Source organism: Pelophylax lessonae (genome assembly GCF_965119305.1).
Source record: "Pelophylax lessonae genome assembly, chromosome: 1".
Lineage (NCBI taxonomy): Eukaryota > Metazoa > Chordata > Amphibia > Anura > Ranidae > Pelophylax > Pelophylax lessonae.
The window spans coordinates 382,027,018-382,043,427 of NC_138768.1; positions in this window are offsets into that span (position 1 = coordinate 382,027,018).

The window sequence follows — 16,410 nt, forward strand, 5'->3', positions numbered from 1 at the left end:
GCAGTGGGAGTGCTACATTATTGGTTTGGATGCGTTCAGATCTGTTTAGTTCTTTATGCAATTTATGGTTATTCTATCCTTTAGGGGAAGATGGACCTCCTACACAATGTAGTGTCATTGTTGTTCTATGAGAAGATTATATTGATGTAGCTCCTTTCATGCGATTTTACTATTTAATTCGCAATCCCTACATTCCATTTACCATCATCACAGATTTAGGCCCTCTGGGGATTTTATCATTATATTAATAACCCCCTTTTCTCTATCGTCTATTGACAGACGCAGCTCCTTATCTTCTTAAAATATTGGGTTATGCTCCTCCCATCAGGAATAGGACACTAGGCAGGAAAAATGCCTTTGCACTTTATGTTTGCTAGATGATTCTGCTCTCCCCAGCCAAGGGGTATAAAGCCGACCTCAAGAATACCGGGAGAGACTTGCATAAAGTTGGTATTGTGATGCATTTGGGTCCTTTCACACGGCCGCTCCGTGTGAAAGGTCCGCTGCGGGACTTTTTTTTTTTTTCCACGGAGCGGATGACATTTCTGTCATCCGCTCCGTGTGCCCGCATATGCTCCCATCCGTTTGCGGATGATATGCGGACATAATGTAAGTATATGGCATTGCGGATGTCAGCTGATGACACCGCTGACATCCGATTTTCCTTCCTTTCCGTTTTTTACACGGAAGAAAAAATGGGGTTCTGTTCCATTCGAAAAAACGGAACAGAACTGAAAGGAGGAAAATCGGATGTCAGCGGATGGTATTCCGCTGACATCCGCAGTGCCATTCACTTACATTATGTCCGCAAATCATCCGCAAACGGATGGGATGATTTGCGGACACACGGAGCGGCCGTGTGAAAGGACCCTTAGGCATTTGGTATTGTTGCATATTAATGTACATGGATAAAAGATAAATTTAAATATACTAAATTATATCCTGCACTACATGATCTAGCTAGACAATGTCTAACACTCGCTAGTCAACCAATGTAATGTACAGTGCAGGAATCTCTAAAATCTTTAAAAAATAAAATAGGTGTATAACCCAATAATTTGATCACATAAAGGAACTTGGCTGTGTTAGGAAAAAAACCTTTCAATGAGCAAAGTGTAATGTTCTCTTTTGCTGGCAAATTCTTTATATGTAGTAAGCACTACCCCCTTCATATCCTGCCCCCACCCCCCACAGCACTGCCCCCTCCACATTCCCCCACAGCACTGCCCCCCTCCACATCAACCCCACTGCCCTCCTCCACAGCACTGCCCATTCACATCCCCCCCCCCACATCACTGCCCCCAACAAGTCACGTGGACGTGATGTGTTGACGAGCTCGGCGGTCGTGGATGTATTGACTTTCTGTTGTACCTAGTTGCTATTTCACCAATAAAATTTTATAAACGGAATGGAGCTTCATTTTTTTATCCAGATATATTATGGAACCGATTAAAGGAAGAGTATTGCAGAGGTGACATTTTCACCCCTAGAGGTGCTGAGAGGGAACAATTTGCACCGAAAAGTTTATTATCCAATGCTGTTGCCTTACAGCAGTAAGGTGAGCGGCCTGTGAGCACTGAGGTGTCACCATATTGGAGTCCCCACACCTTTTGTTATCGTTTATCACATGGTGAAGGGATACGCTGTGATTGATACCATCTGGAAGACTTTCTGTTTGCACCCATATTATTCATTATATGTGTCGCTTAATTTATTTTTTGATTCACAGTATGGTATTTTGGCTTTGTATATTACTGCACCATACACAGTATATTTGAATGCAGTATTTTTAGCTGGATTCTTTATGTATTATCCCTGTACTATTTTTAGTTTTTTCACACAGATTGATAAATATAGCACTGTATGAACAATATCACTTTAACAGCGCAGCACCTTACATTTATTTATCTGGAGAACTTCATGCTTCCCTCTGCTGACCAGCTTTGTGGAGATGCTGATTTCATTTTCCAACAGGGCTTGGTACCTGCTCACACTGCCAAAAGTACCAATACCTGGTTCAATGATCATGGTATCACTGTGCTTGATTGGCTAGCAAACCCGCTTGACCTAAACCCCCATAGAGAATCTGTTGAGTGTTGTCAAGAGGAAGATGAGACACCAGACCCAACAATGCAGATGGGCTGAAAGCCACTATCAAAGCAACCTGGGCTTCCATAACACCTCAGCAGTGCCACTGGCTACATTGCCTCCATGCCACGCCGCATTGATGCAGTAATTCATGCAAAAGGAGCCCGATCAAGTATTGAGTGCATACTATACTGTAAATGGAGATACTAAGCCAACATTTCTGTATTATCCTTTTTTATTTATTTTTTTTGTCTTATGTAATATTTTAATTTTCTGAGATACTGAATTATGGGTTTCACTATTCACTAATCATCAAAATTAAAAGAAAGAAATGCTTGAAATATATCACTCCTTGTTAACCGTTATAACGCATCTATGTAAATTAGGAGTTTCCCTTTTTGATTTTTATTACTGAAATAAATGAACTTTTTGATGATATTCAAATTTTATGAGATGCACCTGTATGTTTTACACCAGTGGCAACAGATTAAATCAAACCCATGTTGTTTTTTGTGCTGTTTTTCATTTATCCAGTTTGGCTCCATAGCAATTTTTTTTATTTGTTGCATACATGTAAAAATCTTAATTTTTGGCAATATGATTACTTAAACCCCCTGAACATAATATATTTTCTTTAATGTAAGGGCCCTGTAGAACAAAAAGGTGAAAGTTGCAAATTTTTGTGATATTTGTGCAACTGTTTATTTTCAGGAAAAAATATAATAAAATTCTAGGGCAAAAAACACACCATCTAATACCAGTTTTTGGTTAAAATATAAAAGATGAGGTTGCATCGAGTAAATAGATAACAAACATTCCATGTCTTAAAATTGCGCTCGCATGTGATTTCGCAAAAACAATGGTGCCCGAAAATCATCATAGGTCTTTACATCATCAGTTTAGAGTTAACTAGGAGCTCTTGTGCTAGAATTGCTGTTCTCACTCTGACATTTGCGGCGATATGTCACACGTGTGGTGTGACTACAGTTTACATACGTGTGCACATTCTGGGCTTGCGTTTCCGCAGGTGTGCGCATTATTTTTTATATATTTTATTTTATAACTGTTGTGTGTGTGTGTGTGGTGTTTTTTTTTTAAAAAAAAAAAAAACATTTTAGTTGTCTTTATTTTTACTTGATTGCTATCCCAAGGGGTGAATAAACCCCTATGTGATAGCATTGGGCAGGTGACAGGCACTCTTAATGGAGACATGCCCCTCACACTATCTTACCAAAAAACTGATCGGCTTTGTTAGCGGTGTCCCCTGGCTGTACTGGCCAGGAAATGGTGCATCTGAAACTGGAAGTGACCTCCCTTCTGGTTTTAGTGTTTGCATGTAAGATCGAGGCATGGATTTGCCTCAGTCTCAATGCAGTCTAACTCCCCTTGCCAACGGCTGTGTGTTCGAGCACCAGTAATAGTAGGAGAGCCTGGGAACCATGGGAGGAGAGGAGGGCCACTGGTGGGAGCTTGGGGGTGGGGGAGGCACGACGCTGCCAGTGACCTTTATGGGCTCATGCACAGGGTTAATTAGGGCTATACACCACTCTGATTAGTATATTTCTGCAGCTGAAATGGCCAAGTGTTTTTGATCAGCCTCTGCTAGTAATACTTGGTACACACAATGAGAAAATCGGACGAAAAATACAGCTTTTGGAACGATCGTCCAATAATAATTAGAACACTGCTTTCGAGAGCCGATCAGGACTGTTCATGCAAAAATATCTGAAGGGACAAACCCAAACATTTTTCTTGTACAATAATGCACTATGATGCATTCAGAGGACTTTTAAAATGTATTGGTTGCCTAATGCATCATATAAAAATGCGCCCATTGAAGTACACTGTGTTGTGGTGTGAATGGTTCCTAAATAACTTCTGTCTACATGCACTCCATTGCTCTGGATTGTGGACTCCTGACCATTACAACCGTGAACCATGTCGGCCCAATGAGCTGCAGTATGGCTGCTTGTACTTTCAGCCAAGAGTGCATGTGATAGGGGATATGAGATCATTGTGAAAGACAGTTGTAACGGAGTACGGTGAGTAACTGAGTACTGCTGAGTGCTGCGGAGTGACTAGGGTGCTTTGGAGCAGTGGTCCTCAACTCCGGTCCTCAGGGCCCAATAACAGGCCAGATTTTAAGTATTACCTTGGGGAGATGCAGACTAGAGTACTGCAATCACTGAGCAGCAAATAATATCACCTGGGATGTATTTCAGTTATCTTGCAAACCTGGCCTGTTAGTGGGCCCTGTAGGCCAGGGTTGAGGACCACTGCTGTGGAGTACTTGAGTAAGTGAATACCTGAGTAGTGTTGAATACTGCTGAGTAATTGTGTGTGACTGAGGAGTAACTGTGTGCTGAGAAATTCAAGTCAGAAAGCTAGTTAAGTGTTAATCAGACAGAGTTAAATCCCAAATCCCCATTTGATTAGTGGGTACGATGCCCCGCGGGTGTGGCTATGTGACTCGGTTTACATCTTGTGGCATTTATGTGTTCCTCTGGGAACGTACCCGTCAGGTGCCGGCAGGGGCAAGCACAGAGGCGAGTGGAAAGACAAGGGTGAAGGCACCAGAGCAGAGTAGTTGGGTGACAGAAAGGGTAGAGGTGGTGTTGGGGAAACCAGTTAGGGACCAGCATAGCTGGAGCAGACCGACGCCCCTAGCTGCCAGGAGAAGAACTCCTTCAGGGCAGGAGAGAGGCTAAGCATAAGCAAAGAGAGGTCCTGGTGGTGGGGGACTCCGTTATTAGGACAGAAAGGGCAATCTGTCAAAAAGACAGTGAGCGCCAAACTGTTTCTTTACTGGGCACTTGGGTTGGACACATTGTATCTGGTGGACAGATTGGGTGGGGCTGGGGAGGACCCGGCTGTCATGGTACAGGTGGGTACCAATGGCAAAATTAGAGGAAGGTGGAGAGTCCTAAAAAAACGATTTCAGGGACTTAGGAGCTGAATTGAGGAGTAGGACCTCCAAGGTAGTATTCTCAGAATTGCTACCTGTACCTCGAGCCATGCCAGAATGGCAGCAGGAGATTAGGGAAGTTAACAAGTGTCAGAGGAGCTGGTGTAGTAAAGGAGGGGTTCGGGTTCCAGGAGAACTGGGCCGACTTCTCAGTCGGCTCCCGGCTCGTTAATAGGGGTGGACTGCACCTAAATGGAGAAGGTGCAGCCGTACTGGGAGAGAAGATGGCTAAAAAGTTAGAGGGTTATTGTAAACTAGGTGATGGGGGGGGGGGGGGGGGGAGGGTCCAGATGTAGAAGTAGCCAGCGAGGCGCAAGGTTCAGCGTGAATTATTGGGGGACATTAGTGGTAGGGTGACCAGAAATCCCAAACCCTAGGTAGGTAGGCTGAAAAAAATGAAAGTGCAGCCACATAACCTCTGAGGATACAGTATGCAAACGGACAAAACTACGAGATTTGTATACCAATGCTAGAAGTCTGGCCAACAAGATGGAAGAAATGGAGCCGTTAATGTATGAGGAGGATTTTGTGGGAATCACGGAAACTTGGTTTGACAGCTCTCATGATTGGCTGGCAAACATTCAGGGGTATTCCCTTTATCGCAGAGATAGTGGTATGCCTTTTATATTAAGAACAATCTGTAAGTGAATATAAGGGATGATATCACTAATGGAGCTAGGGAGGAGGTGGAATCCCTATGGGTAGAGCTTCAAAGGGAAGGTACTATGGGGATAGTAATATTGGGTGTATGCTATAGGCCACTAGAACTAGAACCTTCAGGGCCCTGCTGCAAGAAACCTCAAAGGGCCCCCTGAACCCCTGGCCAGGGCCCTTCCCTTCAAGCCTGGGGCTCTTCCCACTGATCCTGGGGCCCATTGCTCTCATTGCGGGCCCTTTTATTATGGTCCTGCTGCGGGACCCTTTCACAAGTTCTGCAGTGGGCCCCCTTCCTGCCATCTTGGGGCCTCCCTACGGTGGTGGAATGCCAGGGCCCGGTTGCAAGTGTGACCTTTGCGATCCTGGAAGTTCACTCACTGGTGTCAGTAGTTTTTTATTTTTTGGTATCTTGTATTTTTTTATCATTTTATTTTATTTTTTTACAATGTCATTGAGAATGACATGTCCATTCAGAAAAGGAAGGAGCTGGTAAATTACATATTTACCGACCCTTCCTGGTTCTCTGTTGTTTCGCATCCCCTGCAGCAGCCGGCAGGAGAAGGAAGGGAGCACAGTGTGGTGGTGGTGGTGGTGGTGGTGGTGGGGGGGGGGGGGGGGGACCAGGGGAGCACACAGGGGCCCAGAGACAGCAGAACACATAGTGAACTGGATAGGAGGAGTGGCTGGGGCAGCATACAGAGGAACCAATCTCCTCCATTTTCCTCCTGCAGCTACAGGAGGAAAAAGGACAGTGATTTCTCTACATGTTGCCCCCGTCGCTCCTCCTATCCAGGTGTACAGGGGAGCCGTACAGGCCCCCTGGAGCATGGCGTCCAGTTGCAATTGCAACCCCTGTAGTTACTCCCTTGCTATAGGCCCCCCAACTAGAGGGAGGAGGGGGGAGGCAGACCTCCTATCACAGCTTGGAATGGCAGTAAGAATGTGGGAAATGTTCTTATAATGGGGGACTTCAGTTAACCCGGATATAGACTGGGCAGAAGTAACCGCGCATTAATCTAAGGCTTGTCATTTCCTAAATGTTTTGCAGGACAATTTCATAGGTCAGATAGTGAGCGCACCAACGAGAAACAATGCATTACTAGACCTATTGATGATTACGAATAATACAGACCTGATTGCGGAGGTAGAAATAAGGGGCAACTTAGAAAATAGTGACCATAGGTCAATAAGTTTCAGTATAAATCATAGAAATAGGGAACGCAAGGGTAATACAATGTCACTGAATCTCAAAAGAGCCAGTTTCCCAAAACTGCGCTCAATGCTACATGCTATTAAATGGGATAAAATCCTAGGAACAAAGAACATGGAGGTAAAATGGGAGTGCTTTAAAAACATGCTAAATAAAGGTGCCAGTGCATGCCAACTGGGAATACATAAATGCCAGTGCATGCCAACTGGGAATACATTTAAAGGAGCTAAATAAACCCTGGGTGGCTAAACTCAACGTAAAAAAAAAAAAAAAAAACCCAAGAAATTCTTTATGTACAGTGGTGATCGAAAGTTTGGGCACCCCAGGTAAAAATTTGTATTAATTGTGCATAAAAAAGCCAAGGAAAGATGGAAAAATCTCCAAAAGGCATCAAATTACAGATTAGACATTCTTATAATGTCAACAAAAGTTAGATTTTATTTCCATCATTGACACTTTTCAAAATTACAGAAAACAAAAAAATGGTGTCTGCAAAAGTTTGGGCACCCTGCTAAGTTAATATCTTGTACTGCCCCCTTTGGCAGTATCACAGCTTGTAAACGCTTTTTGTAGCCAGCCAAGAGTCTTTCAATTCTTGTTTGAGGTATCTTTGCCCATTCTTCCTTACAAAAGTCTTCCAGTTCTTTGAGATGTCTGGGCTGTCTGTCACACACTGCTCTTATAAGGTCTATCCATAGATTTTCAATTATGTTGAGGTCAGGAGATTGTGAAGGCCATGGCAAAACCTTCAGTTTATGCCTCTTGATGTAATCCCCCGTGGATTTCGAAGTGTGTTTAGGATCATTATCCATTTGTAGAAGCCATCCTCTCTTTAACTTCAGCTTTTTCACAGATGGCATCAAGCTACCATCCAAAATTTGCTGAAATTTTATTGAATCCATTTTTCCTTCTACTCGTGAGATGTTCCCTGTGCCACTGGCTGCAATACAACCCCAAAGCATGATTGATCCACCCCCATGCTTAACAGTTGGACAGAGGTTCTTTTCATTAAATTCTGTGCCCATTCTTCTCCAAACGTACCTTTGCTCATTCCGGCCAAAAAGTTCAATTTTAACCTCATCGGTCCACAGAACTTGTTTCCAAAATGCATCAGGCTTGTTCATTTGCAAAGTTCAAATGCTGATTTTTGTGGTGAGGACGTAGAAGAGGTTTTCTTCTGATGACTCTTCCATGAAGACCATATTTGTACAAGTATCTCTTTATAGTGGAATAGTGTACCACAACTCCAGTGTCTGCCAGATCTTTCTGGAGGGATCGCGCAGTCAAACATGGGTTTTGAATTGTTTTTCTCACAATCCTGCGAGCTGTTCTGTCTGATATTTTTCTTGGTCTTCCAGATCTTGCTTTAACTTCCACTGTTCCTGATGACTGCCATTTCTTAATTGCATTCCGAACAGAGGATATTGACATCTGAAAACGCTTTGCTATCTTCTTATAGACTTCTCCAGCTTTGTGAGCGTCAACTATTTTCAGTTTCAGTTTTCTAGACAACTGCTTAGAAGAACCCATGGTGCTGATTGTTGGGGCAAGGTCAGATGAGTCTGGGCATTTAAAACCTTTGAGATTGACATCACCTGGTCTTCCCAGACGATGATTGAGAACAATCCATGACACTGGCAGGTCTCAGCCTTGCAAAGGGGGCAGTGCATGCTATAAATTCTGCAGGGTGCCCAAACTTTTGCAGACGCCATTTTTTTGTTTTTTGTAATTTTGAAAGTGTCAATGATAGAAATAAAATCTAACTTTTGTTGACATATAAGAATGTCTAATCTGTAGGTTGATGCCTTTTGGAGATTTTTCTATCTTTCCTTGGCTTCTTTATGCACATTAATACAAATTTTTACCTGGGGTGCCCAAACTTTCGATCACTGCTGTATATAAATAGTAAGAAAGTGAGGCCAGAACACATTGGCCCCATAAAGGACGACAAAGGGAATCTGAGAGTAGGCGAAGGGGCTAAATTAATTCTTCTCCTCAGTCTTCACAAAGGAATTGGGGGGCTACATTAACCCAGCTTGTAATGTCACAGGAAGCACCTTCGTGGTTTACAGAAGATAGACTCAGAACTAGACTTGAAAAACGTAACATAAATAAGTCACCGGGACCAGATGGCTTACACCCGAGGGTCCTTTAAAGAACTCAGCCAGGTGATAGCCATACCATTGTTTCTAATTTTTATGGATAGTCTACTGACGGGAGCTGTACCAGCTGATTGGAAAAAAAGCCAACGTGGTACCAATATTTAAAAAAGGGCCAAGATATATCCTGGGGAACTTCAGGCCGGTTAGCCTAACCTCAATAGTCTGTACGATATTGGAGGGGATAAGGGACTATATACAAGACTTTAGTAATGAAAATAAAAAGTGGGGGGGAATTGGGACTTTAGATGAGGCGTGTGGTCATGACCATAAATAATACAAACAAAATTAAATGTGTGTATATTTTCTCATAAGGGTAGATTTATTAATATACATAGATAGTAACAGCGTAAAAACAGTGGGTATCATACATGTAATTCCAATGACCAAAACATGTTAGGAGATATACACTTGCATGTCAGAATGATGTAAAAGATAATTGTAAGAACAAGGAACATAATGTAACAAAATAAATACATAATCCACAGAATTGCATCATGAGTGCTCTACGCGTTTCGTGTATGTAACACTTCCTCAGGAGCTGGTGCAACTGACTATGGAAAAGGAAATATAATGAGAGTAACAATGTATGTAAGAATGTATAAACGCTTATCTAGGGCAGATAATTAAAAAAAAAAAAAAATGGCTTACAATGAAATTGGATTTTGGAGCTGTCACCTCTGGTGACTTGCTGTGGAAGAACCCCTATACCATCCGCCCCGGGAGCTGAGGGAGCAAAGCCAGGCACGCATGGAGGTGAACCGTTAGAGTAGGATAAAGGAATCATATTGGCTGGGAGAAAAAAAGATCATCATCTCAATAGTCCATTCCGTATGGTTTCTAAGAGTAAATTTGGAATAGATATGTTGTAATAGAGTATATTGACGAAATGGTGAGATGGTTCAAAAGTAGGTAGAAAAAAGTTTGGAAAACTCCCAAAGCCAAAAGAAGAACCAACTAGTTTGGCATAGTTGGAGTGACCATGGAATGAGTAAGAACAGACCAGTGAATAACAAAGGAAAATGTAAAGGCAAGATGGATAGGAAGGGATAATGAAAATAAAGACTGCGTGGTAAGGAAAGCCGTTTCTACAGAGAGTGAAATGGGGGAATGGGAAGGAAAAGGAGTAGCCAGGAACCCAAATATATTTACCAAGTGTGGGTGAATGACTTCCAAGGTCAAGAAGGAAAAAATGAAAAAGTTCCATCCAAGCGCACACAAAGACTCCCAGCGTCACGCTCACTGTTCCAAGGGGAGAAGCCCCAGCGGCTGCTGGCGGCTTGCTGAGCCAGAGTTGGCGCCAAGCCAACCTCGTGCAGGAACGTGGATGGTACGTCAGCGTGTCGGCCAGAACACCAAGGGATTGGCGTCTAGTACCACACGGAAGGGGCGTGGCGCCGATGCCAAACAATCCTTGTAGCCTCATTTAAAGTCCCGCTTTCCCTTTCCTTGTCTCAATCCAAATAGGGATGGAGGCGTGTGACCATCATTGACCATACCCTGCTGTTTATGCATTGTCTGTTACAGTCAGTGAGCTGGCCCTATTTACTTGGGGGTCGGCAATACTATATCATTATTTGATGTTATACAATCATATTGATTATACACACTATCATGCTTGGACAGTGGTCTTGTCGGGAGCAATACATTGCTGTCATGACCATTTTCTCTCGGTGTTTGCTATTTGGTGGATATCCTTTTCTTCCCTCTGCTCCGGGAGCTGCGATGCGCCCTGGCCACCCTCCCCCCCCCTCCTTCGTCCTTGTGACGCGGAGGGGGGGGTGGGTCAGGCCGTGCGCATCGGCGCCACCCCCTTCCGTGTGGTACTAGATGCCAATCCCTTGGTGTTCTGGCCGACACGCTGACGTACCATCCACGTTCCTGCACGAGGTTGGCTTGGCGCCAACTCTGGCTCAGCAAGCCGCTTGCAGCCGCTGGGGCTTCCCCACTTGGAACAGTGAGCGTGACGCTGGGAGTCTTTCTTGTGTGCGCTTGGGTGGAACTTATTCATTTTTTCAGCAAGGAAACTGTTGGCCCAGTTTGTCCATGCTCCACACTTAATTTCCACTCATCAAATGCGAGCAGGCAAGTGGAAATTTTGAGGCCTGGGTTTCTGGAAGGACTATGGATTTTTACTGGTGGGTCAAAAATCCCTTTAATTGATGCTTGTGCCTATTTTGATAATTTCTCCTCCCCTTTTCTGCTCTGTTTTTCACCTATCAAATACCGGAATTGAGGACTTTTTTTTTTTTTTCTAAAATGAATATAGACCGCAAAAAACAGCGGTGGAACTTCTTGTTAAAGAATGTTAAATCCTTAAGAGCCCATTCAGACTAGCGCGACTTGTCAGGCGACTTGTCAGCCTGACAAGTCGCGGTCCATTGAGTAGTACAGGACCCGTTCTAATAGGAGCGACACAAGTCACTCCGACTTAGAAAAAGGGTCCTGTACTACTTTGGGGCGACCTGGAGGCGACTTGCATTGACTTCAGTTATATGAATTCCGTGCAAGTCGCGCGTGCACCGCGACTTCACAGGTCGCCCCACAAAATCCTGTCACGGCAGTGTGAATGGGCTTCACAGGTCGCCCCCCCGAAGTCGGATCGCCTCAGTGTGAACCGGCTCTAAAAGGTCAGTGATATACATTGCTAATTAAATAAATAAATTGGGGATTTTTTTTTTGCTAATTTAAAAATAAACACAGATCATTTTCTATAAAATAGGTAATATTTAATAGCATTTTTTAATCAAAGGTGAAGTTTTATTTTAGAATGCTTTGGATCCCCCTGAAAAGTTTTCCTGCTGCCAGCCCCCGTCTATATGTTAACCACTTCAATACTGAGTCATTGTAAAATGACGTCTGCAACATGGCTTTAGCGATCCGGGCCGCCGTCATATGACGGCGCCGGATCTCCCCGCTACTGCGCCCCGGGGGCGCGCAGCACGGCGATCGGGGGTGAGGCTCGTCCCTCGGACTGAGCCCAACCCCGATCAAGGTAAACAGCCAATAAAATTGGCTGTTTACCACGTGATCGGCTGTGTCAATCACAGCCGATCACATGAGCGGCTCCAGCGTAAGCCGCTCGTTCCTTTCTTAATGCGCGCCCCCCGGGGGCGCGCAGCGCGGCGATCGGGGGCGAGGCTCGTCCCTCGGACAGAGCCCATCCCCGATCTAGGTAAAGAGCCAATGAAATTGGACACAGCCGGCCACGTGGTAAAGAGCCAATCACAGCTGGTCACAAATGTCATCAGAGAACACGGTAACTAGCTGTCACCGTGTTCTCCTCCTCACACACTGATCCTGTGTGAGTAGGAGAGTGTGGTAACAGCTAGTTACCAATTACAGTGCACCCCAAACACACTGATTGCCCCCCCCCCCCCAATAAAAAGCACCTGTCACTAGCCCATCAAAGTACCCGAGTACCTGTCACCAGCCCATCAGGTACTCTGATGACAGGTACTCGGGTACTCGGGTACTCTGATGATGGTTACTCGGGTACTCTGATGATGGTTACTCGGGTACTCTGATGATGGTTACTCGGGTACTCTGATGATGGTTACTCGGGTACTCTGATGACAGGTACTCGGGTACTCTGATGACGGGTACGCAGGTACTCGGGTACTCTGATGACGGGTACGCAGGTACTCGGTTACTCTGATGACGGGTACTCGGTTACTCTGATGACGGGTACTCGGTTACTCTGATGACGGGTACTCTGGTACTTTGAGTACCTGTCACCGGAGTACCCGAGTACCCGTCATCGGAGTACCCGAGTACCTGTCACCTACCCATCAGAGTACCCGAGTACCTTCCACCTGCTCATCAGAGTACCTGACACCTGAAGTACCCGAGTACTTGCCACCTGCTCATCAGTACCCATCACTACTCATCAGTACTCATCAGTACCCATCAGTACCTATCGCCTATCAGTATCAGTACTGATCATCCGTACAGTATCAGTATCACCTATCAGTATCAGTACTACTCATCAGTACCTATCACCTGCCCATAAGAGTACCCGAGTACCTGTCACCTGCCTATCAGAGTACTCGAGTACCTGCCACTTGCTCATCAGTACCAGAGTACCTGTCACCTGCCCAGCAAAGTACCCGAGTACCTGTCACCCTTCATACAGCCACCATGTCTAAGTCCAAAAAGGTTTATATACGTCCTCCGTTTAAACCTAAATACCGGTGTTATGGCAGCAGATAGCTGCCATAACCCTGGTATTTTTTTAAACGGTGGACGGTTGGCTTTCCGATAAGGGTGGTCCCAGCGGCGGGTTCGCCGCGGGATCACCCTTCCGGGGTGGCGGATGAGGTGCCCCCCCCCCTCCCGTCACATTCTGGTCTTTTTCCCCGCTTACCGGACCCGCCGGCAGCGGGGAAAACGATCTGGTCCCAGATCCTCACACAGGATGTCGAGTGAGGGCAAGCTTGCCCTCACTCGACTCTATGGTCTTGGAGGACCGGAGCTACGGCAAACGTCGTTGCCTAGCAACCAGTTTAAAGGTCCCTTTTTTTTTTTTTTCCATTTTATTTAATTTTTTTTTTTTACTTTTTTTTTTTTTTTTCTATCTTTTAGTGTACTTGTGAGATCTGAGGACTTTTTGACCCCAGATCTCACAAAAAAGAGGTCCTGTCGTGCCTTTTTCTATTACAAGTAATGTTTACATTTCTTGTAATAGAAATAAAAATGATCAAATTTTTTTTTTTTTTTTTTAAAAACAGTGTAAAAATAATAAAATAAATAGTAAAAAAAAAAATTAAAGCGCCCTGTCCCCGTGAGCTCGCGCGCAGAAGCGAACGCATACGGAAACCCCGTCCACATATGTAAACAGTGTTCAAACTACACATGTGAGGTATTGTCGCGATCGTTAGAGCAAGAGCACTAATTTTGAGCCTTAGACCTCCTCTGTAACTCTAAGATCGCAACCTGTAGAAATTTTTAAATTGTCGCCTATGGGGATTTTTAAGTACCAAAGTTTGTCACCATTCTGTGAGCGTGCGCAATTTTGAAGCATGACATGTTGGGTATCTATTTACTCGGCGTAACATTATCTTTCACATTATGGAAAACAATTGTGCTAACTTTACTGGTTTCTTATTTTTTAATTCAAAAAATAGATTTTTTTTCCCCAAACATTGCGTTTGGAAGACCGCTGCGCAAATACGGTGTGATAAAAAATATTGCAATAATCTCCATTTTATTCTCTAGGGTCTCTGCTAAAAAATATATGTTTTGGGGTTCTAAGTAGTTTTCTAGCAAAAACTGATTTTAGCTTGTAAACACCAAATGTCAAAAATAGGCCTAGGCCCCTCTATATGGCTAGGCTGTGAAAAAGTCTCACACATGTCGTATTGCCATACTCAGGAGGAGTGGCAAAATGTATTTTGGGGTGTCATTTTTGCTATGTACATGCTATGTGTTAGGAATATCCTATAAATTGACAACTTTGTGTAAAAAAAAAAAAAAAAAAAAAAAAGTTTTTATTTTTTCCCAAAAACTTGTGGAAAAAAATGACATGTTCAAAGGACCCATAATGCCTCATAGAATATACGTTGGAGTGTTTGCTTTCCAAAATGGGGTCATTTTGTGGACTTTTCCATTGTATTGGTGCTCTAGGGCCTTGAAAAGTGTGATAGGTAGTAAGAAAGTTTTATGTGTATTTATGCTCCTAAAACGCCTTATGGTGCTACTTGGACGTGGAGTCTCTTTTTGTGGCCAGGCTGTGTAAAAGTCTCACACATGTGGTATCACCATACTCCGAAGGAGTAGCAGAATGTATTTTGGGGTGTCATTTTTGCTGTGTACATGCTATGTGTTAGAAATAGCTTATAAATTGACAACGTTTTGGGAAAAAAAAGAAAAAAAAATTTTTTTTCTTCATTTTCCCAAGAATTGTGGGAAAAAATTACAACTTCAAAAAACTCACCATGCCTGTTACTAAATACCTTGGACTGTCTACTTTACAAAAAGGGGTCATTTGGTCGGTATTTGTACTGTCCTGACATTTCAGGGCCTCAAGAAAGGAGATAGGCAGTCAGTACATCTGGTGTGATCAATTTTCAGTAATTGGTACCATCGCTTCTAGACTCAATAACTTTCACACAGACTAAATAATATACACTAATTTGGGTTAATTTTACCAGAGATATGTAGCAGTATACATTTTGGCCCAAATGTATGAAGAAAAATACATTTTTTGCAAAATTTTAAAATAGAAACTAAAAAAAAAGTTTTTTGCAAAATTTTTGCTCTTTTTTTGCTTATCACGAACCCCCCCCCCCCCAGTTGTGATCAAATACCACCAAAAGAAAGCTCTATTTGTGTGAAAAAAATGATAAAAATTTTGTTTGGTTACAGTGTAGCATGACTGAGCAATTGTCATTCAAAGTGTGAGAGTGCTGAAAGCTGAAAATTGGTCTGGGCAGGAAGGGGGTCTAACTGCTCTGTATGGAAGCGGTTAATGTTCCTCAGCACAATGACCCAGTAAACCTCCTATGACATTGTTGTCGACTGCTAGTTCATTGACAGCAGAGCAGCTGTCATATACAGCAATCAGGAACCAATCAGCATGGTTCAAGATCATGCAATCACTTTGACAGCCAATCATAGATATTACATGGCTTAGTTTAGAAATGGGCCAGCATCAGCTATTTCGCACATAGTCCCTTTGACAGAAATAATTTCCAGGCTGTGGTTATCAAAGTGATTATCAAAGTGATATACAATCTGTTTAAAATTAAAAATCTCAGTCAAGTCTCTTTCCACTGTAACAAGATGATGACTGTCATTCTCAATGAGGTTTATGTTCATATGTAATCTGTAATGAGAAGCATGGTGCTCTGTCAGCATGCCTGAAGATGTGCAGTACCCTTGGCATTTAACTAACGATTTAACAAAGATAAAACTGTTAGTGCTGTGAACCCGAGTCCATTGGTTGAGATGGTGGCAATTTTTACTTTAAACTCTGCATGCCTCTGGGAAAAATACCAGGCAATTACAGAAATGGGAAGGGTGTAGATTAGTATTCTGAGTAGAGATGCTATGGCTGCAGGGAAGCATTTTTCTTTTTGAGGTTTATAGAACTAGCTGGCTGCAAATGAAAATAGGTATTTTTATTTTTTTAAAAAACATTATGGGATGGCTTGTGTAAGGCCTCGTACGCTTCTGAATTCTGCTTTTTTAAATGCAGGGGAAATCACCTGGGAATTATAAACAACATTTAGTTCCTATGCACACTGGGAATTTAGCCCTAGTGCATGGGGGTTTCTGGTTTTTAGCTGCGGGCAGGGGAACAGGTGCCCTATCCAGCCCCGCTGCTTAAC